Raw genomic sequence first — 13,763 nt, forward strand, 5'->3', positions numbered from 1 at the left:
GGCTAAGAGCCAACACAGAGAAGCACACTACACCTACTGCAACATAAGTGGTGATGCTGATAGCACCATGAGGCCATGATTTCTATTCAAATCAGAATTGCTTTTTGAGCAGAAAGAAGCTAATGGCTTTCTCAGGGAGATGAACATCAAGGGACCTGATAATATCCTTTCTTACTTATGTTACTTCCCTGAATTAGCTAGCCATGTATATCGAAAACAATACTTTAGAAATGGGATAGAAAAAATCATCCACAGATCTTTTTCCTTACAGTTCTTCCTTATATTCACATAAACAGAAGGTGGCAGGTATTGTAAGAATGTGAGCATATCAAGAGTTGAAACAGCGGCCAGTACTGTGGCCTAGCCGGTAAAGTCCCTGCATCCAGCGCCGGTATCCCATATGGTGCCGGTGCAAGTCCTGGCTGCTACACTTTTGATCCAACTCTTTTCTATGGCCTGGGAAAGCCGTTGAAGATAGCACAAGTTTTTGGGCCCCTGCACCCACGTGAGAGACCCAGAAGAAGCTCCTGGCTCCTGGCTTTGGATCTGCACAGACCCAGCATTGCAGCCATCTGGGGAATGAACCAGCAGAATGAACCTCTCTCTCTCTCTCTGCCTCTGCCTGTAACTGCCTTTCAAATAAATTAATAAATCTTAAAAAAAAAAGAGTTGAAATAAAAATAGTTGAGTTAATTTTGTGCAGTGTCTCCACTGTTCTGGGAAGGATGAAATGCATACGCAAGTTCACACAGCAGACTCATAGGATAACAAATGCTTTAAATAGCACTCTGACCTCAGAATCAGCCCTTAATTCTGGTCTGGCTGGAAAGCCCACAAGAGCATTTAAGGCATGGAAAGCCAAGACACTAAGGCAAAAAAATGTCCTACATGAAGGACCTTGGTGGGAGAGACCCCAGTGGAAAGAAGTGGTCATCAAGAAGGAGGTATTTTTCTCTGAAGGCAGAAGAGAACTTCTACTTTGCTTATGGCCTTGTCTAAATACTGACAGAGTTTGTGGATTCAACAGGCATCTGTAGCTAGGCAGCTCATGTCAAGAGCCTTGGGTGGTCACCGATGTCATACATAAGAGTGTTAATTGTTAAATTAACAAGAGTCGCTGTGCATTAACTTCCCATGCAGGACTTCTGTCCTCAAAGAGTTGTATTATAAGTGCTTGAAAAAGATGTATCAATCTTGGTCTAAGTGCTTGTAAAAGATGTATCATTCTTGGATGCTTCTTTAAAGTTAACTAAGTTTCTAAAAAAAAAAAAAAAGCAGTGAAATTAACTTCAACATGCAATGACTTTGAACAGCACTTGTCTTGACTGTTGAGGAATAGGTTTTTGTTTGTTTTTTATTTTTGTTTTTTTTTTTTTTTCTGTGCAAATTGTTGAATTCTTTACTTAACATAGAGTTGGTCTTCTGTGTATAAAGTTAATAAAAATGGATCTTAGTAGAGAATGGGACTGGGAATGGGAGAGGGAAGAGGAAGAGGGAAGGGAGGGTGGGTATGGTGGGAAGAATCACTATATTACTAAATTTGTACTTAGGAAATGCATAAAGTCTATATTCCTTAAATAAAAGGTTTATTTGGGTGAAAAATAAAAAAAGAAATACATATGCAAGTATGAGCTATGAAATATGAATTGTGTAAATCACATGACTAAGGTGGCATTTTTTCTTGCTTTTTGAACAAGGGAGCACACATTTTCATCTTGCGCTGGGCCCCACAAATTATGTAGCTATCTCTGCAAGAACCATTTGCTGTCTTGAAAGCCAAGAAAAGTGCTTCCAGAAAGAAAGAGGCATCTATCAATTGTGTCAAATGCTGCTGAGCTTAAGTAAAATAAGGACTGAAAATTGACCATTACCTTTGGCATGGAGACTAAAGTTAATTCTGTCACTTTAGGTGGTGAAGTGCATGTACATGATAGTTTAGTAAAAATAAGAGAGTGTTTAAATATGATTTTTTTCTTGTGACATCTCAATTTACATGCATCAATTTTTATTTATTCTAATTTCATCTGAAGTATTAGTTCTAACACTTGCTCAATGACAAAATTGAATCACCCTAGAATTGAGATAATTTAAGAACTATAATCACACATTGTTTATATGGCAAATAAAAGATGCTTCTTTTTTTCTCTTCTTTTTCTTTTGTTTCTGTTTTATTTTTTCCCCTTTATTTTGAAGATGCTTACACAAAAGGCAGTGAAATATTCTTACATCAAATTTGGCACTAAAATGTTCTGTTATAGAAGAATCTACGCTTCTCCTATTTTTTTTGCAACATGAAGAAAAAGTAGGCGAGATACAATGACCAAAACTTTACATTTCTTCATGTTATTATTTACATAAAAATAAAATTGTCTAGTTCATCATTTAGTATCTTAAGTCAACCACTAGATGGCAGTTGTTACCATATTCAAAAAATCCTTTCTAAAAGGAAAGGGGTTGCAAGATCATTTAGAATTACAGGTTGCAGAAACCAAATTCTACCAGTTCATTCTCTCCATCATTCCTCCTCTGGAAGAATTTATTTTATGTGCCTGATTTCTACAACAGTTCTCCTTGCATGGAGATAGAAAGATTAAAAGTTTCCCCTACACTGGAGATGGATGATTCTGAAAGCAATTCTGGAATCTTATCAACTCCATAAAATATAAAGTAGAATCACAAAACTGGGCAACAAATTGCATTTAAATGACTGTGAAAATAAATGGCAATGCTGCATTGGAATATTTTCAACCAAAGCCAAGTGAGTAATGTCATTGATCTTGCATCTTATATCCTACAAGGAAGGAAATGTTATACAGCTCACAAAACAAAACTAATATAATTTACTGTGATGTTACACTAGTTATATTGCATTAAAAAACACTTTAAGATATTGTTTGCTCATTTGATCACTGTGTTGGTTATTTATTCCCTCTATGGCCGTTCAAATTGAAGCCTACATGAATTAGTACAATAATGTGATGACAGAGTGTTTAATATTATCCCACCCAATTATAAAAATTGAATTTCAGAAACTGCTGGAGATTGTAATTCTTAATTAACCAAATTCCTTTTCTGAAGTTGCATATATTGTTTATATGTTGACCAATGACTTGAAATATATTTAAGCAACAGAAGCTTATAAAATATGCACTTTTTAGTTTGTAAATTTCCTAAGTTATTGGTCTTACGACAAAGAGAATTCTTGCTTTAATTTTCTGATAATTTCATTTCCTTAAGATATTTGTGGATATCCTGCAATATATCATACCAGATAACTTTTTGGGAGATACAAAAAATAAAAATTAGAAAAAGAAGACCTGATTGACATGGAGAATTTTAGAACCTAAAATTAAAATTTCAGAGTCAGAAAATAAACCAAATTTCTTACCTGTGGGGAGCAACTCGGACTAGACTAAGTTACTGGAATTAAGACTTATTCTATGCATCTGCTTTCCCACAATATGGCGCTGAGAAGGGAAACAACTTCTACACAGCTGCCTCCAGTTCAACCAATAAACTGTAGGACCTGCTCCTGATTGGAGGAGAGCAGCGTACTCGGCGTGTGGGTAGCAGAGTTGGGATTGGTGGAAAAGGACTATAAAGGAGGAGAGAGACAACATGCACCAGGAACATCTAAGGGGAACATCTATCTGAAGGAACACCTGTGCAGCCCCCAAGAGAGCCGGCTGGCGGTGTGCCGCTCCCCTGCGGAAGTGGGGAAAGTGGCTAGGGGGAACCGCCCTTCCACGGAGGTGGAAGGGACAGTAGCCAACCCGGGAAGAACCAGCAGCAAACCCGGGGAGGGCTGAGCAGACAAAAGAACAGCGCAGGGTCCTGTGTCGTTCCTCCGCGAAGAGGGGGAGCGACACTTACGTAAAGTAGTTTACTCCTGAGACTCTTTGGTACCTGGGATCCCTAGTTTCATGACATATTCTATTTTTAGCTTTCGTTCCTTGTTATCGTGTGCCCCTTTCCAGTTTCTTCCCTGGGTTCCCCTTCTTCCTGCCTCTTAAATTCTTTTGTTTGCAGCTTTTTGTCCCCTTGCTACTTTTCACTATTCTTCCATACATTCTTGAAGGAAAAGTTAATTCATTCCCAATGTTTCAACTACAGTAAATACACCAGTTGCTCACTACACCCTAAGCATCTGAATGGTGTGAAAGTCATATTTAGGTACTGGCACTAGACTACCTGAGCTTGAATGTCAGTTCTACCCCCTAATTGTTAGGAGTTCTTGACAAATTATTCAACTTCATTGTCTTGGTTTTCTATCCTAATGTGAGAATGATAGTAGTCCTACTATCTGATTGTTATATTAGAATAAAGCAAATTTTGTAAAGCCTTTATCACATTATCTGGCAAAAAGTGAAAACCTAATAAAATAATCCATTTAGGGTTCTTAGGGAACGAAACAATACCTACTGAAGATCTCCACTCAGATGACTTATCAAGTCCTCAAGATGATATATCTAAATCTTACAAATCATTGTCTTCCTTGCCCATTCCCAGGTCATCTCTCTTTCTCAAGTTCCCTACCTAAGTTAGTAATACTCATTTATTCAGTTATCATTGTCATTATTCAGTTCTATGTGATAAATAGCACCTGGGTTTATTCCTTCCATTTAATTCCTATTTATTCAGTGCTTTAAATTTTTTTAAATTAATTGAGTCACAGAAAGGGGTGGGGGAAAGAGTGAGAGAGAGAGAGAGAGAGATGCTTTACTCCCCAAAAGACCACAATAGCTGGGGCTGGAATGGGCCAAAGCTGGGAGTAAGGAACTCAGCTCAGGTTTTCTACATGCATGGCTGGAGCCCGAGTACTTTCTTCATCAACAGTGCTTTCCAAGATCTGCTTTGGTAGGAAGCTAGAACCAAGAGCCAGAGTGAGGAATCAAACTCAGGTGCTTGAGTGTGGGATGTGAGCATCTTAACTGCTAAACGAAACACCCACTCCTTCATTCTGACTTTAATTAATTCATTGAGTGACTGTATCATCCCCTGTAGTGAGATCTGGGACAGGCAAGGAAGAAAACAAACAAGCCGTGCTTTCCTTGGACTTAAAGACTCCTGGGCCCTTAGGCTGACTACTGGGGAAGGCCAATATAAACACAGAAACCACATGAAACTCTCACCTTAGTTTGCTGCCTAAGCAATTTGTTACCTGGATTGTAAAAAACATTTTCCAATATATCCTCCTTCTACCACATTTGTCGAAATCTGTCAGAATTTTCTCTTTAAAACACAAATCTAAATCTTAAAATATTAGCCAAAATACTCCAATGGTATAGTTTTTTTTTTTTTTTTAAGATTTATTTATTTATTTGAGAGGCAGAGTTCCAGAGAGAGAGGAGAGACAGACAGAAAGGTCTTCCACTTGCAGCTTCACTCCCCAGATGCTGACAACCGCTGGAGCTGAGCTGATCTGAAGCCAGGAGCCAGGAGCTTCTTCCAGATCTCCCATGTGGGTGTAGGGGTCCAAGCAGTTGGGTCATCTTCCACTGCTTTCCCAGGCCATTAACAGGAAGCTGGATCGGGAGTGGAGCAGACAGGGTTCAAACTGGCACCCATTATCCTACTTTGCCACAGTGCCAGCTCCTCCAACGGTACTAGTAAATCTGTTATTATCTGTTAAATCAATGGACTAAGAAGAAAAATCATACCTATATTTTTCTCCATTAATATAGTAGACACCCTAGACAAAAAGCAGTACCCCTTCATATTAAAATACTCAGTAAACTTCTTTAGCATATTACAATATATTTATCTCATCCCCAAAGCTGGGGAAACTTTAGTGTTTAGTATTTAACATTGGAATGTTTTTCCTCTAAAGTCAGAGACAAAACAAAAGTGCTACTTTATTCATTGTGTTGAGAACTGTATTATACATACTAACTTTATTAGTCTGATAGGGCTACTATACAGATTACCTTAAACTAGGACATTAACACTATCAGATCAGGGCCCCACCATTATAACCTCATTAAATGTTAATTACTTCCTTTCTCCAAACAGAGCCACACTAGGGATTACAGCCTCAATATATGACTTTGGGAGGGTACAACTATTCAGTCCATAATACTAACCAGAGCAATTATTAGATACAAGAAAGCAATTACTGGCCTAAGGCTAGAAAAGAGATAAAGTAATATTTATTAATAGAAGATGTGATTATAGGGGCTGGCACTATGGTATAGTATGCTAAGCTTCTGCCTGTAGCACCAGCTTATCACATGGGCACCGGTTTGAGTCCCTGCTGCTCCTCTTGCAATCCAACTCTCTGCTATTGACTTGGAAAGCAGTAGAAGATGGCCCAAGTGCTTGAGTCCCTGCACCCTCATGGGAGACCTGGAAGAAGCTCCCTGCTCCTGGCTTTGGATGGCTCAGCTTCAGCCATTGCAACCATCTTGGGAATGAACCAGTGGATGGAAGACCTTTCTCTCTGTCTCTCCTTCTCTCTGTCTGTAACTCTCTCAAATAAATATGTGAAATCTTTTTTTAAAAAAAAGTGATTATACATCTGGAAAGGTCAAAAGTATCTATAGAAAAATACAATAAGCAAGAAGAAAATTCCATGAAGTAACAGGCTCTAAAATAAGAATATAAAAATCAATAGAATTTTTCTGTATGTAAATATTATATATAAACAAAAATATGACTATGTAACTGAAGAACAGATTTCATTTATTATAGAAAAATAAGGAAACCAGAAGAAAGTACTTTGACACAAGCATAAGAGGAAATGTACAATGCTTATTATGAGCAAAACTCAAGTTCTTCCAAAAGAACTAGACCCAAATCACCATGTGAGAAAGAGCAGTATCCCCATCTTCATTTATAAACTTAACTTGATTCTAACTCAACGCCTCTCAGCTTTTTTCGACAAATAAATTAGTTATAAAGTTTATTAGTAATTAAAACTAGCAAAAAATTTTTAGCTAACCTCTGAGAAAGAAAAGTAATACTGTAAACAAGGACTGGAAAGAAAAGTCATCTCAGATTTTTTTTAACTACTGGAAAGCCTCTACAATTCAGTTTGATATCAGCACATAAACAGGCAGACCAATTAATGGAAAGGGAACAAAATACAGAAATAGATGTAATTGCATATGGAAATTTGCTATGCAATGTAGGAGGTATCTCAAATCATTGGGAGAAGATGGACTTTTAAATAAGTGTTGTGATAACTGGCTAGCCATATGGAGAAAGATAAAATTGGATCCATTTCTTACACCATAAACCATGATAAATTCCCCAATGGATCAGATATTTAAATCAAGGATTGAAAAAAGAAACAAGCAGATATAGAAAAAGCACTTGTGAATTCCTCTGCAATCTCAGAACAGGAAAGCATTCTTCAATGTGACTCAAATCTAGAAGCAAGAAAAGACTGATATATATATATATATATTTTTTTTTTTGGACAGGAAGAGTGGACAGTGAGAGAGAGAGACAGAGAGAAAGGTCTTCCTTTGCCGTTGGTTCACCCTCCAATGGCCGCCGCAGCCGGCGCGCTGCGGCCAGCGCACCGCGCTGATCTGATGGCAGGAGCCAGGTGCTTCTCCTGGTCTCCCATGGGGTGCAGGGTCCAAGCACTTGGGCCATCCTCCACTGCACTCCCTGGCCACAGCAGAGAGCTGGCCTGGAGGAGGGGCAACCGGGACAGAATCTGGCACCCCAACCAGGACTAGAACCCGGTGTGCCAGCGCCGGAAGGCGGAGGATTAGCCTAGTGAGCCACGGCGCTGGCCAAGACTGATATATTTTAATATTCAATAGTTTAAATTTTTTCACAGTATATTTATATTGTGAAAAATAAAAGTAAAAAATATAAATGACAGACTGCAGACAACTATTTGCCAAGTAAATGCCAAAGATTGGGTGGGTATTTAGTGTAGCAGCTAAGGCAATGTTTGGGACACCTGCAGCCTGTACTGTATCAAAGTTCTTGTCATGGCTACACCAGTAATTATAGCTTCTGACTAACGTGTGGCCTGGGAGGCAGCAGATGAAGGTTCAAATAATTAGGTTCCTACTCTCCACATGTGAGATCTGAATTGAATTTCTGGCTCCCAGTCTTGTCCTGGCCCAATCCCAGCCTTTCAGGCTATTTACGAAGTGAACCAGCAAATGGCAGTGCTCTCTCGCTCTCTCTCTCTCGCTCTGTCTTCTCTCTCATTGGTGCTTTCTTACTCTCCCTTTCAAATATATTGTTAACTGTTATGGTTAGTGGTAAATTAAGTCTGTGATTTAGAGTAGATTAAAATTAGGCCTTTGCAGAAATTAATGAAAAAAAAAAGAGAAGAGATTGGAAGGAGGGGGGATTAGGAGAAGGTGAGTGGGAGGAAGGGAATTATGGTTATCTTCTTAGAACTGCACCTATGAAATACATGGAATCTGTTCTCTTTTATATTAATAAAGACTCATAAAAACCAACAAATATATATGTAAAACAAAGATATACTAATACATAATACAAAGATATATATAGTACATAAAGAGCTTCTGAAAATTGAAAAGAAAAAGGCCAAGTACTCTACAGTAAAATGTACTGATCTGCAGCAAATTCATAGAAAAATAAATGAAAATGGCTCTTTGCCATGTGAAAAGTTGCCCAATCTCACACATGGGGTGATGATTATTTACTCAGGGTTATGGATCTATAGGTGTTCATTACATCCATATATTCACAAATCAGATTATGTGATTCATCTGGCTTAGAGCTGCAAGTGGCTTCTCATAGCCTATAGGATAAAGTTCTAACTATTTAGCACAGCATTTCAGACTTTGTAAAATTGGGATTCTGCTTAATTGTTTTTCTTAATCTCCCACTATTACCCAACTCTACAACATTATACTGTGATCACATCAAATATTCTGTTACTCCACTAATTAAGTGGGTATTTTTTTCACACATTCATGCCCTTGCACTGTTATTTTCTCTCCACATAATGTCCTTTCCTCTCTTTTCTGCTTTGCAAAATCCTGTTATTCTTCAAGACTCAAATCCTTTGGAGCACTTTGCTTGCTATTTGTTCTCACAACACTTGCTAAAGACGTCAATTAAAGCACTTTCTGGAGTCATGGGCTTTTTTTAATATGTCTCCACCATGAAGATGAGATACATTCTTGCTCTAGTCTTTTTGGCATTTCCAGTACTTATCATAGTGCTTTGTCCCACAAAAGCACAGAATAAATTTGCTGAGTACTATAATTATTATGTACTTGCAAAATAGACTTCAGAATTTCCTTTATAAATCTTCTTTCAGGACAGATGACAAAGAGAATGGAAGCTGGAAAATAGATTCTCACAGATTGTGTTTACTTAACACTCTGAGTTTTGGCTATTAGTCAGGCTGTTGGTTAAATGACAATGATCCAATTTGAATCAGCTCTGCAAATGGGCATTTTTCTGCTAAAACCAAATCTTGGATTTGGCTTCACAGAGTGAATTTCTGTTTCTCTCTCTTTCTCTGTCTCTCTTTCTCTCTCTCTCTCTCTCTCTCACACACACACACACACACACAACCTCTGCCTATTTCTGATTGCTGCCTTCCTCCTCTTAAGCCTGGCATCTCCACATCTCCATGAAGTAACAGCTGGCAGGAGGTAGCTCTGCACTCATACTTGGTACAGCTATGTAACTAGCAAGGAGCAAAGCTATTTCCTGCCAGTTCTGCTTAAACATTTCCATGAAAGTACTCTGATTGGCCTGAGTCATACATCCTTTCCTGGCCTAGTTCCTGTGATGAAGAGCTGGGGAATGTAACTGGCCCCATTCTCACACAGGCCCATTCTGGGAGTGGGCTGCTTAGTGGGCAGCTCCCATCTAAACTGTATCTGAGAGCTGAGTGCTGTGGTACCGCAAGAGGACCAAGAACTTCTGGACATTTGGATGGCTAATTCTCCTCAGTGGATGCAAAGAAAGGAACATGACCTCATGTTGGGAGAAAGCTATGCCAGTTTTATGACCAAAACTTTCTTATTCCTGATATCATAAATATGATAAAAAGTCTATCAATCAAAATAGTCAACTGGTCAGAAATCTCATTTGAACGTTTTCACCTTTCTCTTCCTTTTTTGTTGATTCTTTACATGAGGATCTACCTAGAGTCGAGTTCCCTAATCTAGGTTTTCTCAGTTTGAGAAATTGTGGTGTCTACCATATGTATTCTCTTTATTCTTGCCTATGTCTATACCCTTCCTCCAGCCAAGTACAGTATTCGAAAAAAAAAAAAAAAGGAATGAAAAAAAAAAACTGAAGGGAAATGTTTCTCTTATCTGCAAATAAGTTGCTGCTGAAGGATATTTTAAGACTGGGGAGAAAATGGAGTTCAGTCTTAACTGAATGTTCTGACCACATTTGTGAAGTTGCTAGGCACTAAACCCAGAAAGTCGAGCTGGCTGGTGTATATGAGCCCGAGCCTGGGAATAGGGTGGCTGTAAGCAGGAAGAAAGACAGAGATGTTAGCAGCCTGTGCGGGGAGCCTCCATAAGCAGCTTTTTCTTGGCCCTCCCATATTTGCATATCCATTAGGTTTAAAGAATTGCCCTAGGAACCTTGTACAGACAGAGAAATTCCTCGTTAACCCTCCACCTGAATAGAAATATGTACAAGCACTGAGTAGGAGTTTTAAATAAACAACTGTTCTCAAGCCAATTAAATCTTTTAATGTAAAGATATGTTTCAGTTTGCTTATCTACACGGTTTGTTTTCCTTACAATGAAAATATATTCCAATAAAATACAATGAAATGGAAAGTTACTGTAAAATATAAAAGAATACACCTTATCTGGCATCACGTAAGTCCAAATTCCATTCTGTGAGTCATCAGCTATGTGCACTTAGGCAGTTAATTAATCTCTCTGCAGTTTCGTTTTCTCAGTGTGTGAAACGAAGCTAAGAATCCCATCTACCTAATAAAGTTGTGAGTATTAAATAAGATGGAACGCATCTGTGCCTGGAACATAGAAGATGCACAAAGTAGATTGCATTCATCCTTCTGGCTGCTAGTATCAGAGAAAGATCTCATTTGAAGACTAGACAGACCCAAAATTTAGGAACATGCAGTATGAGACCCAGCGAGTTATTTTCCAATATTTGCTCAATTACAATTTCCTTATACTCTTCCAACTTCGTACATAACCCTCTTGGAAGCACTCTTGGGTTCATTATTGTGATGTTTCTAGGGCATGGGTGCTGTTGCCTATTTTATTTCTAATATAGGATCAGGCTAAAACTTCAGTTCTGTTTCTAACTGGGGTCATGGAACGAAGTGACCCTTGCTATCATATGAATCCAACCTGGGGATTATTGTGGTCTGTGTGTTTCCCTGTGGGTGAATCTCAATGGGAGAGAAAAATGATGGCTTTTCTCTTTCTCTTTGTTGCTACAGCTTTATTTTTCAGTCAGGACACATTCAGGGTGGATGTGGTACATGGTGACAGCTGCTTGTTTGCACCTGCCCTGCTCTCCCTTCCCCAGTCCCCTCACCTCCTGCAACACTCACCTGACTCTGAATGAGCCTCTAGTGTTTCTTGCACACAACTGGGAAGTTAATTACCGTCTCTCCTTACACTAAGCTGTACCCCCAATTTTCTGACCCCCAAACTGGACTTTCTTTTGAGAAGATCCTCTTCTTTGCTTTTAGGTGACCAAAACCTGTTTAAACTAACAAAAGTCATCTTATTTGACCCACCTTAAAGATGCTCAGCCAGTTTAGGCAATCAAACTCTGTTAAATTAATCTTCCCCTGACTCAATATTTGAATAGCTTTACAGATGGAAGTTACATTCTTGTATATAGCAGTGCAACTAGAAAAAAAAAAAGCATAATTCTCACTAATCGAATTTGTGGTGAAAAAGAATTGATGGGCTCTCTAAATTTACCAGCTACAACTACTGGTACTTCCACTTATATACATTCAAGGAGCACTTACTATTTGCCAACTGGAACCCATGAATAATTTGTTTAATCCTCATAACAACACTGAGTAGTTATTATTTTATTTTTTACTTTGCTGATGAGGAAACCATGGTTTAGAGTAGTTAACTAATTGGATCAGGCCACCCAGCTGTTGAGTGATGACATCTGGGACATGTTGATTAAATTATCACACTTAGGTGCTATGATCTGTGCATATCAGACAGAAACACAACCATTAAATTAAATCTTCAATGGGTACTGAGCTCCCTTCACAAAAGCATGAATTTGGCTCTAAAACCTATTTGCATGAAAAGAACAGAGGCATCTATCAATGAGTTAGAAGTATGTTACTATTTCAGCATAATCTATGTTGCCTGAGGTTTCCTGTTTGTGAGTTGCTTAGCACTGTAACCCATTAGAACTGAAAAGGATTTTAGAATTCATCTACAAGTGCTCCTAAGCTGTTTAGTTCTTTGGAGTCTGTCCTGGAGGAAGGGAAGCGGGGTAGTTATCTAGCATACCTGGCTTGTCTGCTACATAATTATCATCTGAAATTGTGACTGTTCTTTAACTGAGCAGTAACTGGTAACTTGGTAAATTTAGTAAAGCATTCATCAAACTGATTGTCTGAATGTATATATTTTCAACTGGTTTCGGTGATCGTGTGGCTTTGGTTGTATACTTGACAAGGAAGGAAATTCGTCACTCTTTGTAACATTTATGTCTAGGATGTACAAACACCATGGATTTTTTTCAGATACTCTCACATTTCAATATTCTGTTCTGTTTTTTTTTTTTTTATTGTCAACTGAAGTGGTCCCTAAGTTCTAGCTTACAAAAACTAAATGACCTAATTAAGTCAGTAAACTCTACAATATGAACTATCTACAAAAGATGATGTAAGGGGGCCAGTGCTGTGGCAAAGTGGGTAAAGCCACTGCCTGCAGTGCCAGCATCCCATTTGGGTGCTGGTTCAAGTCCCTGCTGCTCTACTTCTGATTAAGCTCCCTGCTAATGCCCCTGGGAAGGCAACAGATGGCCCAAGTGCTTAGGCCCCTGCACCCACATGGCAGACCCAGAAGAAGCTCCTGGCTTCTGGCTTCAGATCAGCCCCAGCTCTGACCATTGTGGACATTTAGGGAGTGAACCAGTGAATGGAAAATACCTCTCTCTTCCACTCTCTCTCTGCCTCTCTGTAACTCTGCCTTTCAAATAAATAAATTTTTTTAAAGAAAATATGATGTAACACAAAAGACATGGAGTTGCAAACCTGGGGCCACCTGACTACATAAAAAATTATAATTACTAATGAGAATGCAGGAATGTCTAGCACATATGAGGTACAACTCTATGAATGGAGCACTTTCCAGTCATAAAGTTCTGTAAAACCACAATAATAGTAATAAAGCAAGTGTAATTGAGGTTACAAAGAAAACTGATGCGGTACAAGGTATATGATGAAGTTAATCATTGTATCCATTAGAGGCCATAACTTTGTCCATGGTCAGAAGAAATTTGAATTACATTTAAAATGATTTAGTTATACTTTAATGTATCATGCATGCATCCAAGCATAATTGTTTTCAGTTGTTTATACAACAAATATGTGCACACATGAATACCCACATAATGACTAAAGGTAGTAGTGGTTAGAATGTGAATGTTATGGAGGCCGGCACCGTAGGCTAAGCCTCCACCTGTAGTGCTGGCCTCTCATGTGGGCGCTGTTCATGACCTGCCTGATCCTTTCCTTTTCTGATCCAGCAACCAGTGGAAGATGGCCTAAGTCCTTGGGCCCCTGCACCTACGTGACAGACCCTGAAAAAGCCCGTAGCTCCTGG

Source organism: Oryctolagus cuniculus, chromosome 4 (genome assembly GCF_964237555.1).
Source record: "Oryctolagus cuniculus chromosome 4, mOryCun1.1, whole genome shotgun sequence".
Classification (NCBI taxonomy): Eukaryota; Metazoa; Chordata; class Mammalia; order Lagomorpha; family Leporidae; genus Oryctolagus; species Oryctolagus cuniculus.